Source organism: Spea bombifrons, chromosome 3 (assembly GCF_027358695.1).
Source record: "Spea bombifrons isolate aSpeBom1 chromosome 3, aSpeBom1.2.pri, whole genome shotgun sequence".
NCBI classification, from domain to species: Eukaryota; Metazoa; Chordata; class Amphibia; order Anura; family Pelobatidae; genus Spea; species Spea bombifrons.
This window is the reverse complement of record NC_071089.1, coordinates 28,697,470-28,720,591: the sequence shown is the minus strand read 5'-3', so window position 1 is coordinate 28,720,591 and position 23,122 is coordinate 28,697,470.

Here is a 23,122-nt window from a genome sequence, read left to right as displayed (position 1 = left end):
ACTAGTTCTTTAGAAGGTAACCACATTACTTGAACTGCGCTCAAATCGGATTTCCTTCTACAAATATATAAGGGGGCAGTACAGAGATCACTCCCAGGACCTATTTATACCCAGGACTGTATCTGTAACAAGGGGACATCCTCTACGGCTGGAGGAAAGAAGGTTTCTACACCAGCACAGACGGGGGTTCTTTACAGTAAGAGCGGTGAGATTATGGAACTCTCTGCCAGAGGAAGTGGTAATGGTAAACTCAATAAAAGAGTTCAAAAGGAGCCTGGACGTGTTTCTTGAAAGCAATAATATTACAAGTTATGGATATTAGATTAATAGGGACAGAACGTTGATCCAGGGATTTATTCTGATTGCCATATTTGGAGTCGGGAAGGAATTTTCCCCCTGGTATGGGGCAATTGGCATCTGCTTCATAAGGGATTTTTGCCTTCCTCTGGATCAACACAGTAGGGACACAATATGTATATAGGTTGAACTTGATGGACTTTGGTCTTTTTTCAACCTTATGAACTATGTTACTATGTTACTATCCTCCTGTCAACATTCAGAGCTTCACTAATTCCGGTTTTTAATCATATAGAGATTTTCCTGTAATAATCATATTTCAGCCAGTTCAAAATAATTTCAGTATATACCGTAATACACATCTGTATGTTTATAATTAATACTAGACCACACCCATTTTTGGTCATAATCTTTGAAGTTGATTTACTAAAAGTTGTGTTAAAGGCTGTTACTGAGGTTAAAGGTATAGCTTTGCATTGCATTCTAGGTAAAGCAAGAGTATGTGATTTTAAAATTTACAAGTAGCAGTTGTGGGTATGCAAGTTTGATGCCAAATTAAACTATGCGAGATAATTAAGAAACACAGGACTTAAGCCAACATAGCCACGGGTTGATTGACTAAAACATGGTGACCTGAAACCTGGTGAGCATTGCAGTATATGTATTGTCATTACATATAGTACTTGCTTGAGAAGATCATATACTATATGATCTAAAGTATGTGTACGCCTGATCATTACATCTATATAAGTGTGTTGAACATTCTATTCCAAAACCATGAGCATCATTATACTGTTATCCCCCACACCTTTGTGGCTATAACAGCCTCAAGTCTTCTGGGAAGGTTTCCAACAATATTTTGGAGTGTGTCTGTGGGAATTTGTGCCAATTTAGCCAAACGTGAATTTGTGAGGACAGACACTGATGTTGGATGAGAAGGCCTAGCTTGTAATTAGCATTCAATTCATCTTAAAGGTGCTCAATGGAGTTAAGGTCAACCATGTACTTATGGATTTTCCTTTGTGCACAGGGGCAAAGTGATGCTGGAACAGAAAAGACAATTGTCTAAAATATCTTTGTATGTTGAAGCATTGATATTAAACTTCACTGCAACTAAGCTACCTAGCCCGCAACCCTGAAAAACAGCCACAGACGATTATCCCTTCTCTACCAAACTGTACAGTAGGCAATATGCATTTCAGTAGGTAGCGTTCTCCTGGGATCCACATGATTCATCACTCCAGAGAACACGTTTCAACTGTTCCATAGTCCAGTGGCTGTGTGCTTTATATGACTCCAGCCGACATTTTGTGCATAATGATTTTCTTCTTTCTGTGCAGCTGCACAGCCATGGAAACCCATTTCAACCCAAAACACAGCGCTTGTGCTGATGTTGCTTCCAGAGGCAGTTGGGAACTCTGTAGAGGGTCATGCTACAGAGGACAGGTGATTTTTACTGTGGGTGTACGCGGTTTACCACTTTATGGCTGACCTGTGGTTACGCCTAGACACTTCCACTTCACAATAATAGCACTGAGAGTGGATCGGGACAGATCTGGCATGGAAGAAATTTCACAACTTGTGGCAAATATGGCATCCTATGACATTGCCATGTTTAAAGTCACTGAGCTCCTCAGTACGCCCCATTCTGTGTCTATGGAGATGGCTGTCTATGTGCTTAATTTCTACACCTTTTTGCAATGGATGTGGCTGAAACACCTTAAATTAATATAAAGGAGAGGTGTAGACATATTTTGATCATATAATGTAGATCACAGAGAAGACACCGACCGCATGACATGGCCTTATGCAACGCATTTACAAAATACAATGTTGTACAATATCATGCTGTGTCCAAAATATATTCCAGTAACTTAAAATGTGCCTTGTAAAGAAGAACTGAATGCAGAGTTGTTTTTCCTTTCTTTCCCCTCCAGAATATTAGTTTCACATTTCCTAACTGCCTGATGCTTCCACTTGGTTACCAGCACAGGTCATAACAAGCAGGGATGCTATGTCTCCTGCCAACTAGAGCTATGTTTTATGTATTATTTAGTAGGGTTTTGATGTCACACAGCATTCAGCTACTTTTCATATAAATCCATGAATTTTATACAGGCAGAAGTCAGAATGAAAATGTTTGCTGAACTCTAGTATTCAACAGCTATAGCATAAAATTCATGACAGGAGAGTTAGAACACTCAGAAAAGGGGCTTACTTAACAGGTTAAAAAAAGCAGGTGTTCCGAAGTTAACATCTCAATAATATCAGCAATTCCAAATCACTAGGCAAGTTATTTTTATAACACATCAAAATGGTCTAATACTGAATGAAAATTAATGCAAATATAGAATTTCATAATTTAATGTTTGGACCATACTGAAAGGCCTACAGAAAGGCATTTATTCATTGTATTCTGTTTCAATTTTAACTCACATACTTCACATTGCCTCATAAAGGACCTTAGTAAGGTTTCCCTCCAACAAGACCTTCGGCTCTGAGTTCTTGGCTTACACATTCTATAGGGCCAAGTTCATCTTGCATAATAATTTGTGTCTGATTTATCAACTAAAACTTAGTCCAATTTACCTCCAAAATTGTGTCCTTTTTAACAAAAGGGGGTTGGCCTCTGACTTTTCATGATATTACGTTACAGATTTAAGCTACTTGTCATTTCAGAACAAAAGGACATCAGTGAAATTAACACTGTTTCACCGATCCCTGCTGAGAGAAATATAAAAGGCCCATCAAGACATTGAAAGCTGCATTTCAAATTGCGATAATATGGGAAATTCAAGATTTTTCAAAGGAAATTAATCCCCCGCTTCCTAGTGTAAAGTACATATTAACCACAGCTCCATGTAGAGAGGAATGTTAAATATGCAAAGGAATGTCTAAGCTTGGAAAATTCCTCGTACAGATTGACTGCTGCCCTCATCCTTAAAATTCCACAGAGAAAGCTTATGTTCAGAGATTCTGTAAAGCTTGTGCGTACACCTTAAGTCAAAATACGTTAAAAAAAACCAACAAAAAAACATTTGGAGTACATTTTTAACTAGGAATGGAGTGAAGGGGCAATAAATACTGGGCTAGACAGTATAGAAAGTGAAAGCATTTTAGTTTAGTATCCAGGTGGGTGGATCTGGGGGCTTGGTTAGTACAAATAATATGGAGAAACCTATAAACCACTCCAAAATGAAACCACAACAGAAACATGCCAGTGGTATTAATTGTATGCTTGCAAATGCCCGAAGTTTAAGTAGTAGAATAGGGGAAGTTGAGCTGGAGGGCTACTTGTTGTTTAGAGAACATGGGTCAGACAGAAGAGGTAGAGGGATCTGTCTGTATGTCAGACCAAAAATATTACCTCTCCACAGAGTGGTCACAAGCGCCACTGAGAGAGATTTTGATAAAAAAAACTTTATCAAAAAAGAAACAAATTCTCATGGGGGTCTCTCCAGACCCTCCTTGCCTTTTTGTTTCTGTAAATCAAAATTCTTATGCTATGTACTACTTTTTATGTCCTACTTACACATTGTACAGAGCTATAGAAGATATTTTTTGTGTTTGTATATATAGAAATTTCCAGGTTTAAGATAACAAACATATCTTAAACTCTACAACTGTATTATTATTGCTAAAGTGTTCATAGGAACATAATACAATGATATAATAAGTTCTGGTGCTTCACATGAGATTCTCATTAGAAATGATGTGAGTGTGATTCTTTTCTTAATATGAGAATATATGTGTTGAGCAGAAAGGATCATTTTAGAACAATTAAAACAAAGAGCTAAATGTTGACTAATCACAGAAAGCAATATTTCTACTGATCGGTCTAAATTAATTATTTTGCTCAGTAAATGATTGTGCTTAGTACATGGAATTAAGTGTTCCTACTCTTATTCGCTAGAAGGGGAGAGCTACTGAGCATGTGAAAGAAGTGTACTGACCAATGCCTCCTCTTTTCAGTAGAGAAAGATGAAGGAGGCGTTCTCGGACTTGGCAAATTAGACTTCTTACTCTTACCTTTCGCCGGCGGGTCTGTCCAGGGAGCTCCTCTGCTGCCGTCCTCGATGCTATGGAGGTGCACACGTGCACGCTGTCATGGCGGCCAGGAATCCTTACCCAGCAACTGCGTACGTCGCGCTAGGGGGCGGGTCCTCCCGCTTTTTATCTGATTGGCTGATTATTGCCTGCAGCTGTTTGGCACCAAATTTAAACCCACTGCTCACTCTAATCTGAGCCCTTGTGTGGTACAAACGTTATCACTGTCTCAGTGTGCTACATTCTGATTTACTGGTTTCCTGACTCCTGCTTTGTTCCTGACTACTCTTTGATCGCCACCTGGATTGACTTTGGATTGCTTTTTGGACTTTGCCTGTTTGCTGCCTGCCTTGACCTTGGATTGTGACCTGTTTGTGACCTGCTATTGGAACTTTCCTGCTGTTGTCCCACTATTCCTCCTGCTACTACCCGTCCTGATATCCTACCATTCTGCAAACGGGACCTGTTTCTCGTCGAATTGTTACACTTACTTAACAATACTCACACAACTTTGCATACAGTAAAATGCATTGGAGTCCATTAAACTAGACCCCAATAAAATTGTAACATAATATTTAAATTTAGCATAGATAAAAATTGTGATAAAAATCAGTTTTTCTTAAAGTTGTACGCAACCATGAAACGTTTCTGTGCCACTGCACTACAATACCAATTTCTTTAAAAACAATCATCTCGTCTAAATAAAAACACAGACCAAACTGTACATATATACACTATGGGCTAAAATAGATGTTTTTTCTTTTTTATGTATCAAAACAAGTGCATTAGTGCCTTTAGGCTGCCTACTTATTTCACATCACTGCTGACATGCTGCTGTCTTGTACCGCTAAAAGGTGTTCTTATGTCTTCCTTGTTGTTTATCTTTGACTTCAGTTTATTATGTTTTTTCTTTTATATGATATGTTGGCTCAAGAAAGCTTTCTTATATTTGTTTGGCATTACTAGCAACTAATTTAATAAATATTGAATCTGATTTCCTTCCAAAATCAAAGCACTTTAACTGCCTACAAAAATATCTGTGTCATACATTTCCTTAGTGTATACGCGTACGTGACGTTTGGAGTCTTTTTAATACAATTAAAGAAACACTTTTTCAAAATGTGAATTGTAAATGTTCCAAATTAACTAATAACAAAACAATATCTCTTATTATATTTGCTACATTTAAACTACTTGCATCTATCACGCTTGATGAAGTGTAATATATGCTAGGAAACGTTCTTCAAAGTGAAATGTCACTCACAGAAGCTGAGATAAATATTAATAGTGTTATCACTTTCTGACTGACAGCTCACAAATTAAAGTTTAAACATTTTAGCACATTAGATGTGGGAACAAATACTTATCTTGCATGAAGCAATGTTGTTTATGCTATATGAGCCTTGTGTTACACCATGCTTCTGTATTCTCCAGAGTTCAGATCTGAACAATTATAATTTGAACAAAATATCAAATTTGCTTTTATGTTATCTTATTTTGAGATAGATAAACCTAAACTGAGCATTTGAGATGAAATAGGAAAGCCACTGTTTGAAAAGCATTTACATTAGATTAAAAGTTTCATATTCTTCATTGTGAATTTAAAACAAACTACTTGGTATGTTCATTACATGGTCCTTAAACATTTCATGCTGAAAAAGAGTATAATGCACATAACATTATGACCACTGACAAGTGAAGTGAATAACACCATGCCCCCCAACTGTCCCGATTTGGGCGGGACAATCCCGATTTTGGGACTCTGTCCCGCTTTGCAGGGGCACAGGAAGTGTTAGGCGAGAGAGCGGTACTCAACTCGGGCACAGCTGCGAGGGGACGCACAGCCGCCCAATCAGCAGCAGCTGCAGCCTGCAGGACTAGTTGGGAGATCACAATCTCCATCTAGTCAGCTCAACATTAGGATGCGCAAGGTCTGTCACTTCAGACCTCGGCTTCTGTGTTCCCTAATTACTACGCGCGGGCAAATGATGCACGGGGATATGAGGAAGAAGTAAGATGGGGAGAAAGGGGTGTAAGGGCAGTGTATGTGTGTGTATGTATGTGTTTGTAAGCTTGTGTGTGTATGGGCAGGTGTGTGTAAGGGCAGTGTATGTGTGTGTAAGGGCAGTGTATGTGTATATGTGTGTGTGTGTGTGTGTAAGGGCAGTGTATGTGTGTGTATGTATGTGTTTGTAAGCTTGTGTGTGTATGGGCAGGTGTGTGTAAGGGCAGTGTATGTGTGTGTAAGGGCAGTGTATGTGTATATGTGTGTGTGTGTGTGTGTGTGTAAGGGCAGTGTATGTGTATATGTGTGTTTATGGGCAGTCTCTGCTGCTATGGACTATTCTTCCAATGATACTCAGCCAGCACTACCTGGCTGGCTGAGCATCATGGGTATTGAAGTTCACAGCTAACATCTGCAGCTTTATCTACTGTTAACTGCACTTCTCATTATGCTCAGCAAGCATCATGGAATTAGTATGTCTGGCGGAGCCTCATGGGAATTCAATTAAATGTGTTGGTTATTTTTAATATGCATGACTGTGCTGATAAAAATTAAGCATGTTTTAAGTGGCGATGCAAGCGCAACATTGGAAAGTGCAAAGTGTCCCTCTTTCACATGTTATTATGGCACCTGTTAGTGGTGAGACATATAAGGCAGCAAGTGCTAGAAGCAGGAAAAATGAGCAAGCGTAAGGATCTGAGCAACTTTCACAAGGGCCTAATTGTGATGGCTAGACGACTGGGTCAGAGCATCTCCAAAACTGCAGCTCTGCAGTGGTCAGTACCTATCATAAGTGGTCCAAGGAGGAAAGAGCAGTGAACCAGTGACAGGGTGGCCAAGGCTCGTTGATGCATGTGGGGGGCGAAGGCTGGCCCGTGTGCTCAAATCCAACAGGCAAGCTACTCTAGGTCAAATTGTTGAAAAGTTAATGTTGGTTCTGATAGAAAGGTGTCAGAAAACCCAGTGCATCGCAGTTTGTTGCGTATAGGGCCGTGTAGCTGCAGACCAGCCAGGGTGCCCATGCTGACCCCTGTCCACTGCCGAAAGCGCCTACAATGCGCACATGAGCATAAGAACTGGACCACGGAGCAATGGAAGAAGGTGGCCTGGTCTGATGAATCATGTTTTCTTTTACATCAGGTGGATGACGGGTGCGTGTGCGTTGCTTACCTGGTGAACACATGGCACCAGTATGCATCTATGGAGGCTTAAATGATCTGCTGCTAACGTCTTGGTGCCAGATACCACAGCTCACCTTCAAAGGTCTAGTAGAGTACAAGCCTTGACCGGTCAGGGCTGTTCTGGCAGCAAAAGGACGACACAATATTAGGCAGGTGGTCATAATGTTATGGGTGATTGGTGTATATCCTTAAGGCAAGGTAAGACACGAGTGAGTACCTACTTACACCCATTTAATGGCTTATAATTAATATTCCTATAGTAATTTATGACTTGGCTGAACTCTCACAGTAAGTATACAGGACAAAGCTATGTCTCTATAGCATTTAATTGTAGGTTTTATTCTAGCCATAAACATGTTCATTTGGTCTCATACTTACTTTGGTTTGTGAGGATACCAGCACTACTTATATACTGTACATTGATATATTACATCTAATTTCCAAAACAAACAAAGTAATTGTTCTGACATAACCTAGACATCCTACATTTACCCCAGGTAGTTACTCCAAAATATAAGCCAGGTGATGGAGTTATTGTTTTTGTTTTCAGGCATTTTTTTAATAGTAAGGTAATATATATAGATACACAATACCAAAGGCAAAGGTTAGCACCCAATGGCCCTTTAACTCATAGCTCAAGTAGAACTAATTATGTTGGTGTATATTCAAAAATCAATATCAGACTATACTAGGTTTAGTACAAACAATTAAATATTACTTTGCAAATGGAAGTTTTAAAATGTAATCTAATATTTCGTGTGGCCCTTATTGTAAACTACTTATGGAAAACCATTGGAACAATACAATACAGGAGGGTTAAATATAATGTTAAATTCAACATAAATATGTTTTTATAAATTACAGCGCTGGGCCTTTAGTGGTGCTCAAACTGAGTAGAAATGTAGAACTATGCTTCTTATGGATTTTACTCTGCCTTGATTTTACACTTCAGCACATATTGATGGGACCTCAGGCGCAATTGTGATGAATGTCTTTGACTCAGAAACTCATTACATTGAGAGGTCAGTGGTAACCATAAGTATAGGTGTGGAAATAATCACCTCTCTCGATTCTAGTCATAACCTCCTTATTCCTATAAATTACGTTCCAGATATTTAATCACGTCTCTAATAAGATGCATGTGAAGCCCCAGAGCACCAGCAAGGAGCATTTGGTAATGTCCACTGTATAACAAAAGACAAGCCTTATACAGAAAGCTTCATTACTGCCCATCCAATCTTCAATCGCTATAAGGGTTTCATAAGAAAATATACAGATACTACTTTTGTTTAAAATTGAAAACACACATTAATGTTTCTAGAGACGAGCGCTGTCGCATACTCAGAATTTAATAGACTCTATTTTTCTTGCTTTCCATTTTTGATAAAAATGTATACACAAAATGTGTATATGAAATCATATATGTCCTTCCAAGAGAAGGCTGTGTCAATCATCATCATATGTACAATTTCTTTACCTTTGGTTCATTCCTTTTTTTAGTTGGTCAGAGAAGGCAGTTTCATATTTTGCACATGCTCAGACCTTAAACCTTCAACCTTCAGTAAACAACAAATAGTTAAATGTAAATGGTGATGTTGAATGGCTTCAATGGAAGCAAACTATGCACGTATAGTACTTATTCATAAGTACTTATTCATAATACATTTTATGCGGCTAATGAATTAATAGTATAAATCCAGCATTAGGTATAATAATATCACAATATACCCATAATCCAGTTTTCCTGTCCTCATTTACGCTCAGTAGTCAAGTGCAAGGTGGCACTGCTTTTATTTATTGTCTTACTTCCATTACTTTATTGTCACTACGTATAATGCTATTGCTCTATCACCTTTCAAATTTCAGTGAAAGTTATTTTCCCCTGTCACTCCTGGTAGCATATGAGATGGCTCCGCCTATCCAAATAGGGCAGGAAAGATTTAAATCCCCAGAACCTCCCCCTTACCCAGAGTTCTTTCCTGCCCTATTCTGGGTAGGTGCAGGAGCTCGTTTTCCCCGGCGCTGCCGTGCCGCTTTGGGTAGCGGATAAGCGCCTTGTCTTTCCCTCGCTCCGGTCCAATCCATGGCAGGATCGTTTTGCTGGGCAGGGATAGGGTTAATCGGTGCAGGGTCCGTGGTGGGACCCCAGCCTGCCTTTACTTGTTAGCAGCCCTTGGGGGGCTTGCTATTTTTTTTTTTTTGGACGCCGGGACTCCTCTTCTCTGCCGGCGGTTGCGGCAGATCGTCCACGTTTCTGGTTTTCAGCGAGATTTTCGCGGTTTTGACTATTTATTTACTTATACTGCTGTTGGTTTGCAGTTGGCTTCTGATGAAGAGTCCTGGCATCCTGGTTTATTCTGCCCTGCTGTATTTTGTCCTCTTAGCCCAAGTAAGGTTATAAGTCCATGAGAGTTTTTTTCTGCTTCTGTTTTATTTTTTATATTTTAACCCTCTCCTGTCCTTTGTTATCAGGATGTCGCTAGATAAGCCAGACCTCCCTGAAGAATCTCCAGCTCCTAAGAAGGCTATTTCTAAGACAAAGCATTTTGCATGTAAAAATTGCAAAGCTGCTATGTCTGTCACCTCTAGTAAATTGTATTCATCGTGCTTGAAAGGACTTAGTTTCCAAATGTGGCTATTCTTTGGCTGAGCTACTTTTCACATTTACTTGCATATACTTTTCCGTGCATGTTGAAAGTGATTTTAAAAAAATACTTCATTGACTTTCTGTTGGGAACTACTAATGACCCAAGGCACAGGGTAATGTTTACCCTCCAAGTGCTCCTTTACACAAAAACCTTGAAGCAGGGAATAGTCATACAATGAGGGGTATGCAAAGAATGGAGGAAAGCTGGCACAACATTATAAAGATCTTAGACTGAAGCATGTAGGGCTACTGTAATCCTTATTCCCTTGACCCCACAGCTCCCTAGGTTGTGTATTGATCTTAGTTATATACCGTATTTGCTCGACCCTGATTATAAGACAACCCCCCAAAATTTGAATATTAATTTAGGAAAAAAGAAAAAGCCTGAATATAAGACTACCCTATAGGAAAAAGGTTTTACTGATAAATATTAATTCACATGCCTTATACCCCCTATATGCCACTCTGCGCCCAGAAATGCCTTATAACCCCCTATATGCCACTCTGGCTGCAGGGGTGCAGGGGATCCTCCTCTCTGGCAGCTGTTAAATGTCTGCGTTATGCGTGCAGAAAACCTCCGCTTCTGCCGGGACATCCTCTGGGGCTTCTATGATGGAGCACAGAAAGGTCATGTCATGCCTGCGCTTGGTCATAGAAGCCCCAGAGAAAGTGTTGGCAGCAGTGGAGATTGTATGCGCGCATGGCGCAGACGTTCACCGGCTGCCATAGAGGAGGATCCAGGTCCCCTGCAGAGCTGCTGGGGATATGGATCGTAGTCGTATAGAGGTCCGATTATAAGACGACCTTGAATATAAGACGAGGGGTATTTTTCAGAGTATTTGCTCTGAAAAAAACCTTGTCTTATATATGAGCAGATATGGTAGTTCCATCATGCTCCTGAATGCAACAAATGCCCTAATGTCATAAACACACTGGAATTCCCATTTCATGCAGGAACCTCATGAAACTACAGTCTATGAATAAGATCTGAGAGCTCTAAGGTACATTTCTCACATACTGTATGTATTTAGTTTTAACTGGAGGACAGCAGATGTAAGACCCACTAGTAAATGAACAATAAACAGGAATGGAGACAGTTAACCCTTGTGTTTCACACCCACATCTAATTTGCCCCTCTTCTTGTTTTCCGGTGATGCCAACATATGCTACTGCTACTATATTTCAAAATCTTAATATATTTCAGTATAACTGTGTGATATATCACTGTATGATATATTAAAAATAATCTTGAATCAAAAAAAGGTTTTATATTTCTGCAAATTTGCTAGAAACAAGAAAAGGCTGAATTCTCCACAGGAAATGAATTATGCACACAAATTACCATTTGTAATACTACTTTTTGGCATATTGTTAATACCAGGTTGAAAGCTATTAATGAGAGCACTTTTCTTTACTTTTTCCCCATAGCGTACTGCATTTATAATCTGTCTTCTCTACAAAATATTTACATTTTTTGTATAGATAGTAACTTCACATTTTGCACAAGGGAGCTAAATGGAGGTTCATGCGGTTAACCTCCAAACATTAATAATAAAAAGTGGATTTATGTGTAGATTGTCTATTGAAAAACCATGACTAGAATCAGCTTGATGTTTTCCTTATGTTGGGAACACTGTGCAAGATATAACATCATAGGATTATAAATGTAAGTTGTATAACTACATTGATACATACAATATATACAAGTTCTTGAAAAAAAAACTCATTCTTTTACAACAAGGTCTTTGTGCCTAGGGACAGTGGGGTATTTTGGCTGCCCCTACAAATTATATCTGCTAATATCTAGGCATAATCTTCCCATATTGTATATGGACCATTTACCAAGGAGATCTCTAATGTTCGCAAACAGCCTATGGAGCTGTGGTGTGGGGTGGATTCTGATCGTCCAGTAGGTCAATCTGTGCCCAGTTACGTAGAAGAGGGGATGTTGCCACCCTGGAGCTGCTGCCTTGGGCCTAATCAACCTAAGACAGAATATGTCACTTCCTTGGGGCACTTGGAGTTTAGACTTTTGTTTCTGTTTCACAACCTCCAAGGAAGAGTTAATGACCTTAACTCCACATTACACACAATCACTATATTTCCACTTTTATTATGCATGCACCAAAGTAATATAAATGCATTAGGTGCTTTCTCCATACATAAGATGGTACAGTAGCCTAACCAAAGGTGGGCTTCTGTTTTAAGTTCCCTGCTTACCCTTTTGATGCGTAACCCCACTTCCTTTACCCAGTATGTGAGATTATATTTCAATGCATCACATAGTGACACTAAAATATATTAAGATTTTTAATTATATCAGCACCAACAAAGAGTGAACTCTTCATGTAGATGTGCCGCTTTTCAGAGCATCTAGCGATGAATGTTCAAGCCCTTGGTCCTAATTGTCGTCTCCCGTTGTCTTTGCTAAACCAAGTTTAAGTTTAAAAGGGTAATTGATCATTATAAAACATTTTTGCAACCAGAAATTTCCCTGTTTTCCATGAAAACAGCTAAGTGACCCCAACATTTGGACAGTAATGCATAAACATTTATATTTCTTCCTTGCACCAGCAGCTACAAACAGACTTTAATCAGAACTGGAACTCAAAACAACTCGCAGAAGCTGGAGAGGCTCTGCAAATATGAACTCCTCCTTTCACTCCTTTGCTTGAACTATCCCAATTGTGAATATATATATATACGTTGATTTTCACTCAGGATATTTATCTTAATGATGTTTTGGAAAAGTAGTCAATATGGATTCCCAGATTCAGGATCACACATTTATCATGAACAGACTTTGATGACTATCCTCTCTTTTTAACATTGCAACGTGCACAAGCCCAAGGATATGGCAAATGAGTAAAGAATTACAAGGCTGCACAGCAGAATCAATTATGTTGGTTGTAGGCTTTTTTCTGTTTGTTTTCTAATCACGAATGATGCAAATAGGGATATAGGGTTGAATAATATAGTATACTTCTTTGGCATCTAGCAGACACATCATTGTAATGCATAAACCATTGTATTTATGTATGCTATAATTTTTAAAGACCCTATGAATATACCAGGTCACTAAATAAGGGCCTTCAAGCACTTGCCGAGGCTTAGGTTCCACTGAAGTCGCTGCACCTGAGCACATATCAATACCTAGCTGCAGGGCCGGCCCTATAATGGGGCAGACTGCCCCGGCTGGAAGCACCGGTAAGAGAGGGGAGAGAGGGGGAAGGGGGGTGAGAGAGAGGGGGGGGGAGAGTGTGTGTGTGTTAAATGGGGGCATAGGGCATTTCTGGAGTGGCGTTAAGGGGGCATTTAATAGAGCACTCTGCCTCCTGAAATGCCTTATACCTCCCTATATGCCACTCTGCCCCATAATATGCCTTTTAACCCCCTAAATGCCAGAGTGGCATATAGGGGTATAAGGCATTTCTGGAGGCAGAGTGCTCTATACAATGCCTTTTAACTCCCTTAATGCCACTCTGCCTCCTGAAATGCCTTATACCCCCCTATATGCCACTCTGCCCCATAATATGCATTTTAACCCCCTAAATGCCAGAATGGGATATAGGGGTATAAGGCATTTCTGGAGGCAGAGTGGCACATAGGGGGTCAAAAGGCATACCATGGGGCACAGTGGCATATAGAGGGTTAAAAGGCATATCATGGGCCACAGTGCCATATTGGAGTAGACCTTTCCCGACTGTCAGAGATCAGAGTTCCCCGCACCGGTGCCGGGAACTCTGATCTCTGACAGCCGGGGAAAGTATACGCGACGGACGCATACAAACCCCCGCTGCCAACTCCACCTCCTTCTGGCTGCAGCGGAAGGCGATGTCAACCCGCTGCCCCGGCTGGAAGCACCGGTAAGAGAGGGGAGAGGGGGAAGGGGGGTGAGAGAGAGGGGGGGGGGGAGAGTGTGTGTGTGTTAAATGGGGGCATAGGGCATTTCTGGAGTGGCGTTAAGGGGGCATTTAATAGAGCACTCTGCCTCCTGAAATGCCTTATACCTCCCTATATGCCACTCTGCCCCATAATATGCCTTTTAACCCCCTAAATGCCAGAGTGGCATATAGGGGTATAAGGCATTTCTGGAGGCAGAGTGCTCTATACAATGCCTTTTAACTCCCTTAATGTCACTCTGCCTCCTGAAATGCCTTATACCCCCCTATATGCCACTCTGCCCCATAATATGCATTTTAACCCCCTAAATGCCAGAATGGGATATAGGGGTATAAGGCATTTCTGGAGGCAGAGTGGCACATAGGGGGTCAAAAGGCATACCATGGGGCACAGTGGCATATAGAGGGTTAAAAGGCATATCATGGGCCACAGTGCCATATTGGAGTGGCAAGCCTGGGGGCAGATGTGCGTAACTGGGGGACAGGTTGGAAAATACAAGAAATAAAAACAAAAAAAAATATTTTTCTCAATCATAGCTTTTATTAAAAAAAATAGTTTACATGAATTAACATTTACTGGTAAAACTTTTTTCCTTTGGGGTCGTCTTATATTCAGGCTTTTTCTTTTTTTCCTAAGTTAATATTCAGATTTTGGGGGGTCGTCTTATATTCAGGGTCGTCTTATAATCGAGCAAATACGGTATTTATAAAACAATATAGTAAACATTTGTATTGAAACCTGACTGTGTTTTTTTAAATTAGGTCCTTAATAGACTCACAATAAAAACTGATTCCGTTGTTGCTGAATTGTCGAACAAAATTAAGGGAAATCGTGGCTTTTATGTTGATGTGGAGGCTGAAAAAGAATTAAAAATATGTAAAATACTAAATGAATAATGCAGTTAACTTTTTACTATAGATGTATGCTAAATTATGGCATGTATTTGTCTACCAGCCCGCATGTACAAATGCCACTAGTGTTAAGAGTGTATGATTAAGACTGTCATTAAAGAGACACATCAATCGCGCTGCAGAATCTGACAGCAATATATGAACCGATAAATAATAATAATAATAATACACCGTAACTTCTAGTAAATAGTTTTCCTTTCATATAAAAGCAAGAGTTGCAAGATAAATACATTGTATACATACAGAACAAAAAATACATATTTTCTTAATGGTCTAAAATGCTATATGCTAACACAGCTATTGTGAAGGGATTATTTTAGATTACCTCTACAAGCTTTTATGTATGCTTTGCCTCTTTAAAGGTTTGAAAGGAAAATATATATTTCCTTTTTTACATATCTATATATTCAGTATTATTATATACAGTGTCTTGTATGGATTTATTTATATGTATAGCACATTTTATACATGTTTGCTGCATTTTGGTAAATAAATAAAAAAATTATATTTTATGTTTCTGTTTTTTGTACCACTATATATCACAAACCTTGTTCTGAGTATCATCACATACAACATTCTTTTAGTTAGCAATATTTAATCTTTAATATTTAATCATGTTTGATTTACACCGCTCGACCATAACATTATGACCACCTGCCTAATATTGTGTAGTAGACATATGCATGGCCGAGCAAAATTGATTCAGACTAAATTTTGGTCTTGTTTTTGCCGTATTCGTTTTTGGGTTATGAACTTGGTTTTTTTGATGTTCCTTTCGAGCAAAATTGGGAGGTCATTTTTAATCAGGAACAACATTTGCGTGTGTTTCCAAAAGGGAAAAATCCCTGACACCTTCTGGACTCACCTTTCATTATAGAAATTAAATATAAAGGTTCCCCCAGAGTTAGGACGGTCAAAGAGGTGCAGCAGCAGTAGTAGTAGTACGGCACTGGGCCTGGACAATCACACACTGGCACATCATAGGCACATGCAGTCCCATGGGGCAGGACTGGAGTTCCCCAATATTAATGAAAACGTGTCTGCTGCAGTCCCTGTAATACACTACAGTAGTCACTACAGCTTCTCCAATCCACCCCACAACAGTACATTTTCTGCATTAAAATAAACTATTAATTAACTTGCAGTATTGTATATGAGTAATGAGCATCAATCTCAGCCTCTGCTAAGTCACTGTTTCCCACTCCGACTCTCATCAGTCTGTAACTGCTGCTACTGACAAGTTAAAATGGCGTCAGCACACTTTTATATGTCTAATACTTGTCCCTTCGCCTCGTACATTTTGATTGGCCAGAGTGAAAACTTACACAGGTTGTTGGACCCATCAATCACAGCCATCATAATCAATGAGACCACTCCCATTTTTGGGCTACTTCTACCTATCAGTTATTGATATGTACCCCTTTACACACATCCTCATCAAGTAGCACCAAAAATGTGTTAAATTTGACCACATGGGCCAGCATTTAACCCCCATGTGCATCAATGAGCCTTGGCCGCCCATCACCCTGTTGCCGGTTTACCGCTTTTCATAACTTGGACCACTTTTAATAGGTACTGACCGCTGCAGACCGGGAACACCCCACACGTGCTGAAGTTTTTAAGATACTCTGACCCAGTTGTCTAGCCATCACAATTTAACCCTTGTCAATGTCGCTCAGATCCTTACTCTTGCCCATTTTCCTGCTTCTAACACATCAACTTTGAGGATGAAATGTTCACTTGCTGCCGAATATATCCCACCCAGTGACAGGTGCCATGTTAACAAGATTATCAGTGTTATTCACTTTACCTGTTAGTGGTCATAATGTTATGGCTGATCGGTGTATATTTTTTTTATGAATTATAATTATATATTATATATTATTTGGAAACATTATGGAGTAATCTTTTCTTGATATATATATATAGATATATATATATATATTATATTTTTATTATTACACAGTTTTGCTAAATTTTCTCTGGCCAAAGCATTCATTTTATTACACCTGCAATTTGTATATACATTACACTCTAAGATTACATCTGTCAGGGTGGTCATGGCTCATTTTTCACTTTCTATATATCAAGTATGTTCTTGGAAAATAAAGCAGTAGATTCAACAAAACATACAATCAGTGGTTCACGCAATTGCATATTTATAGCTACAGTATGTGATAAATTACATTTATTTGAATGCCCTTCGGTTTTTTTTCTTCACTCAGTAATATGGAAGGTAATTTCAGCTCATGGGTGAATTGTTCTAATTCGCAAAGAACTGCCGATAATATAAATCAATTGAATATTTGAAGATGCATTAGATCTAGAGTCTCTCACCATATGTTCTGGATACAAATGGTACTCATACATATACAGATTACCACTGTAACTGAAGTATGGAACTAGCATGGAAAAAAGTCATAAAAAGGACACTTTTGAAGGTTTTATTTATGTTTTTAAAGTTCTTAGTTTTTGCCATCTTACAAAACATTAAGGTATAGCAAACCATAATGTGGTAGGTACATTTAAAGTGAAAAACCACCAGTGCATATTGTAGTGTGCCCCCTCTTACCAAAAAGCTCACCTCCCTAACATTATGTTTGTTGGTCCTGGTCAAGAGCATCTACACCATAGTCTTCTTTGTGCTCTTTTAACAAACATATTTAATGAACATTTTGCAATAACAGAGCAACAAACCAGTATAGAGGTTAAAGTTATACTCGGCTCAATGGTCTACATAAAGATGGTTCAAGAAGTAGACATCAAAAATTATAAACTCTGACCAATCAAGCAAACGCAAACCAGTAAAAAACTGAAACATATTGGTCCCGACGGGTGAGGTTGACTGGGGCTCTACCCTTAGTTATGGCTATGGCAGTAACCCCATAAAGTCTCATTAGGTACTTTAATCAAAGTGAGAGCTGTTTAATCCTCTGATTTAAAAAATAGACCTACATTATAAACTAGCTTCTCCAAACAAGATTGGCAATAATATATAATTGCACATTGCTGCCATATAAAACATTTTTTACAATTTGCTTGGTGATTATTTTCATGGCTTCCCTTTACAAATAAAAAAAGGGTCTGACTGGTTGGTTTATGCATCAACAGCATTAGAGGCTCTGAGTAAATTGAAATGTTCTTAGTAAAAAATGTTAATGCCTGTCTTGCTTGATTGATCTGGAATGCAATAAGAAGATATTTATAGCACAAGAAAAGGAATGCTATTCTAGACAGTTCCTTTATAATTTTTGGCCACTTAAATCTTAAGATTGTGCTTTTTTTTATGTCCTACTAATTTCCAAATATTTTATGATAGTATTAATATTTAGTTCAAATTTAAAATGAATGTTATTTATGTAAATGATAACCAAACATGATGATTTTCATATTAATAGCTGTGTTAGTTGCATTTAGGTATGGCATAAGAGCTTTTGTGAAAGGAATTCAGATTATTTAAAAATCATAATACAAGATAATTATAGTGGTGTTTTTTTATCTCAGACGTCAATGGATTTTTATTTTTGTTTTCTTTTTTCCCAGTTTTTTGTATTAAGAGCTACCTAAAATCGAAGCTCTGCCCTTAGTAAATAGTTTTACAGAGGAATCGTTACAATTTTTTAAATAAATGAGTTTTGTTGAAATCGCACAAGGTCAAAGTTGAAGAAATTACATACTAAAATGACCACATCGTTTTCACCACGCTTTAAAGTTAATGAACAATACTGTACTCTTACCCAGGTAAATCATCAACATTTTTCTTTTTATTCTATACCCTAACAGGGTGGCTCAGATTCTCCTTACATGAATGTTCTCCTTACATGAATGTTTATTTAATGGCACAAAAGGTGCACATAAAGACAGGAAGGATTAGAAAAAAAGAATAGAAGATAGAAGTAAACAGGGCCGGACTGGCCCACCGGAATACCGGGAAATTTCCCGGTGGGCTGGGCGGCCGGCAGACCAACATTCAAAACAGCCGCTGGTGGTTGTGAGCGGGATTGAAAGCAGCCGTCGCGCGGCAGCCGGCCCGCCTCCTCTGGCCGCCAGCGGTTAATGGAATTAAAGGGGCCGGCTTGCATGCACCGCGCCGCCCAATGGCCGTGCCTCAGCACTTCGTCCCGCGTCCCGAGTTAGAATTGTTTGAAGAATATTCTGAGATACATGAAAAGATCATTATTTGGGATGGCATACTTTGTAAATGCAGGAATGGAATTACCATTTGGTCCTGTATTACTTGTGCATGGGATATCATTCCCGCTTCTCTCCATTTTGTCTTCCAATAGAAGTTCCAGAGTATCTATGGGGACCTATTTTCCATAAGTGTCCAAATAAAGTGATTTATAGATAGAAGGTTAATGCTGTTTGTGCCAAGGAAACTGACAGGAACTATCTGTATATAGGTCCCATTTTGAGACCCCCACAAGGCTTCGGTATATAGTGTCTTCGTCTTTACCCTAGGCTTCTTGTGCCCCAGATAAAGGTTAGTATCGGCTTTTGATATTTAATATTGTCGTTGGTATATGCTCTGAATAAATAAAGGATACAATAAATCACCATCATTTTAATAGAGGCTATTCTCACAGCCCATCAGATGAACAACGGTTTCCATTTCTCCAAGTCTTTTCTGATCCCTGACCACAGTTTAGGGAAATTATCAACAAGGGATTCTTTGCCAGTTGTAGACCCAGGTAATCCAAGGAATTAGATCTCCATTCAAATGTATATCTTTCTTTCAGACTTTCAAGCTTGTCTGCCTCTATATTAATTGGCAATGCTTGTGTTCTTGCTAGCATTATTTTTGCAGTAGGACACCCCTGAAAATGACTCTAATTGTTCCAACTGTGGTGGAATTGAATTTTGTGGACCATTATAACAGTGTCTGCAAAAATGCTGATTTTATGTGAAAGTTGTCACACTTGTCTCACCATTATACAGAATCCTGAATTCTTGCTGCTAAAGGTTCCATAGCCAATATAAAAATCAGCAGAGAAAGTGGGCATGCCTGGCATGTGAAAACCATTTGATTTGAAACCCACATTCAACACCCTGGCAGACAGAGTACTATAAACTGCCAATACTAAAGAGACAAAGGGTTGAGGAAAGTCAATTAAGTCATATTTTTCCATTTAGACCCAGTAAAGCCAATCAAATGCTTTCTCTGCATCCAGGTATATTACCACACTTGGACATTTCCTTTGATTAAATGCGTTAGGTCTATAAACCGCCTAGTGCTTGGGAGCTTGCGGCCCAGGAGTGAATCCAACTTGGTCCGCATCTAGCAGAGATGGGAGAATGATGTTAAGGCGGTTGGCCAACAGTCTTGCATAAAGTTTAGCATCAATATTTAGCAAACAGATTCTTCTGAAGCTTTGTGAGAGTGATAATGGGCACCTCTAATATCTCCCGCAGTATGCTGCCTGACTCCTTGAAATTATTAAATAAGGCATGAGTATATGTCTGAAAGTCTTGTAAGAACAATTTCAGAGCCAGGGGCTTTGGACAATTTGAAATTATCAATAACTCCTCTGTGAATGGAGCATCTAATGCAGTGGCCTGTTCAATGGGAAGATAACGGAACCTTATGGTTGTTTTGTATTCCTGTCATCTTTCAGGGTATACAACGTAGTTAGCCATTTCATTTCATTTCATTATTGACCTTGGTGGGGCTTTGTGAGCTTTCTTTGAAAGCAGATATGGGATTTTAAATTGTATTTGCCTATGTTTCAGGCAATTTGATAGTGTTCTCCCTACTTTATTGAACATCTTCTCTGAGACATCTGTATACACCTTTTATTTCCTGTTTGACCCATCAGGAAATGGGCATTTATGATGCTAAAATAAAATGTAAATTCCCTAGATCCTGGATTTAAACAGCATCTGAAATTTCAGATTCAGTCATTTTTGAGCTTAATCGCCCCTGGTGGACAGCCACGAGTGTGTGTCAATTTTATAATCTACATTTAAATTGAAGTTCCCCGCTATGAAGATTTGCAACTCTGCACAAATTAAATTTGCCCCTGGTTTGGCACTTGTGTTCTTGGCATTATTTAAGGAAGAGTTGATCCTTCCATATCAGTTAGTTTTTATGTAAAACAAACGACCAGTCTCTATGTAGTTTGTAGTCATTCAAGTAGAAGGAAGGAGCCCAGACACTCTGGAAGTGAGTTTCCTATAGAAAAACCACATCTGACCTTGCATTTTTTGCTTCCTCTAAAGCAAGGCTCCTCTTATGTTAACTGTTAAGTCCCTTTTTATTCAATGAAAAGATGTTGATCATTTCTCTTGCACTCCCTGCAACCTGAATAACATAAAAGCGTCCAACTGACACTCATCCTCAATGGAAACCTTATGGCAATAATTTGGTGTATGTGGCCTTAAAGGCAGCAAAAACATATAATCTTGACCTAAGGCACTGATATCTGCATATCACAAATCACCTCTGTACAGGATAACACCACCACACTTAGTAAGTTAAACACTTTAACAGCCCCACTCATACACTCGTAAAGGAACAAACTTGTCATCATTGTCAAGTTTCAACCTGGTCCATTACTACAGCTGCCATTAAAGCCATTGCTTAGCTCTCTGGGACATGCATTCCTCACACCCCTGCCCTCCTTAGTTCTTGAGACTATGAATACAGTACAAATGAGCAACTTAAAAGCCTCCACATTTAGCCCAACAGAAAACCAATCTTTAACGCATTGCTCCGTCTTCTAATTTTGGGTCTCTCAGAGGTCAACATCATTAAGCTTTTTTTTTTTAAAGATGGTAATCTTTTGGGGGCTGTGTGGCTGCAGCATCTGCAACTCTCATTGAGAAACCATCTTTAATTCTATGAGAGACAACCGTGCTGTCACAGGAGAATCTCAGATCTTTATTGCTCCATCTTTTCTGGTCACTATCTTTAAAGGAAACAACCATCTATAGCATAATTTATCTTGTTATCATTGAGAACCTTGGTATAAGGGAACCTCTCCCTTTCATAATGGTATGTGCTGATCAGCAAAGAGTTGTAGTTGTAGATATGGTGCGCCTGTAAAGTCTTTAGGCCTGGCAGCAGCCATAACAGCCTCCTTTGAGTGGCAAATATACATCTGTGTGGGAAAAAAGGCAGCCATGGAGATGAATAGGTGCAAGGGCAGCACGACAGGGCTAGGCAAACCAAGCAAGCAGTTAAAGTTTCTGGTGAGGTAAGGGCTACAGGAAAGGAGTAGGGTCAGGGAAAGGAAACCGGATTTAACTAGGGCACTTATGTGAGTCATCTGAAGTCTGTTGCAAGACAATCACTGAAGACTACCGCCACCCACCCTTTATCTCGGTGGTGTTTATAAACTGTCACAACTGAGGAGGAAGTGGAGAGAGGAAAATGACCTAAGCCCTGGTGAGGTGATTGGAAAAAGGGGCCCTCTGGGCTGGTGATTGGCAGATAGATGGTCAATTACGGTCTGGCTAGCTTAGCGCCGCTTGGGCTAGATCATCAAAGGTTAGGTTAGCCCTAGCCAGTTGGTTATGAGTGGTTACGGCTAAATACGTTAAAAGTGGATATATATCCTCTTAATTCTATGTATTCTTAACATTTTATTTCCTGGTTAATAAAGCTGTGATCTTTATCCAAATCAGGTGTTTGTGTCTTATTTGGGGGTTGGTATGGTTTTTGGCACAAGGTGGACTCTGTCTCTAGTATTGCTGTTAGAGAGAAGGCAGAGGAGTAATCATGCAATGTATGATGTAAGATCTTCTGTTTTTACTTCCTCCCCAATCCCTCTGACGCTTATTTGATTTCTACTTTGCCTATCCTCCATATTTGCAATTTTATGTGTGAGTGCCTTCCCCTCTTCCTCCAAGTTATTGTGCATGTCTGCTAGGTTATTATGTTGCAGAACAAAGTGTATTCATGCTATCTTTCCTTAGTTCAGCTATTGTCTGTTCAAAATTCTTCTGAATCGAATTTCTATGCTCAATGAGTAAAGAAATCTGTGTGCTTGTGCCTACAAGATGTCATCTCTCCTTCCTGTCCAATGTCTCTCCTACCTGTCCAATGTCTCTCCTACCCAAACACTTACGTTTCAAGCCTGATCCTGCTGCTTTTGTAGCCATCTTAGCTGCCGCTGTGCCAGAGCTCACT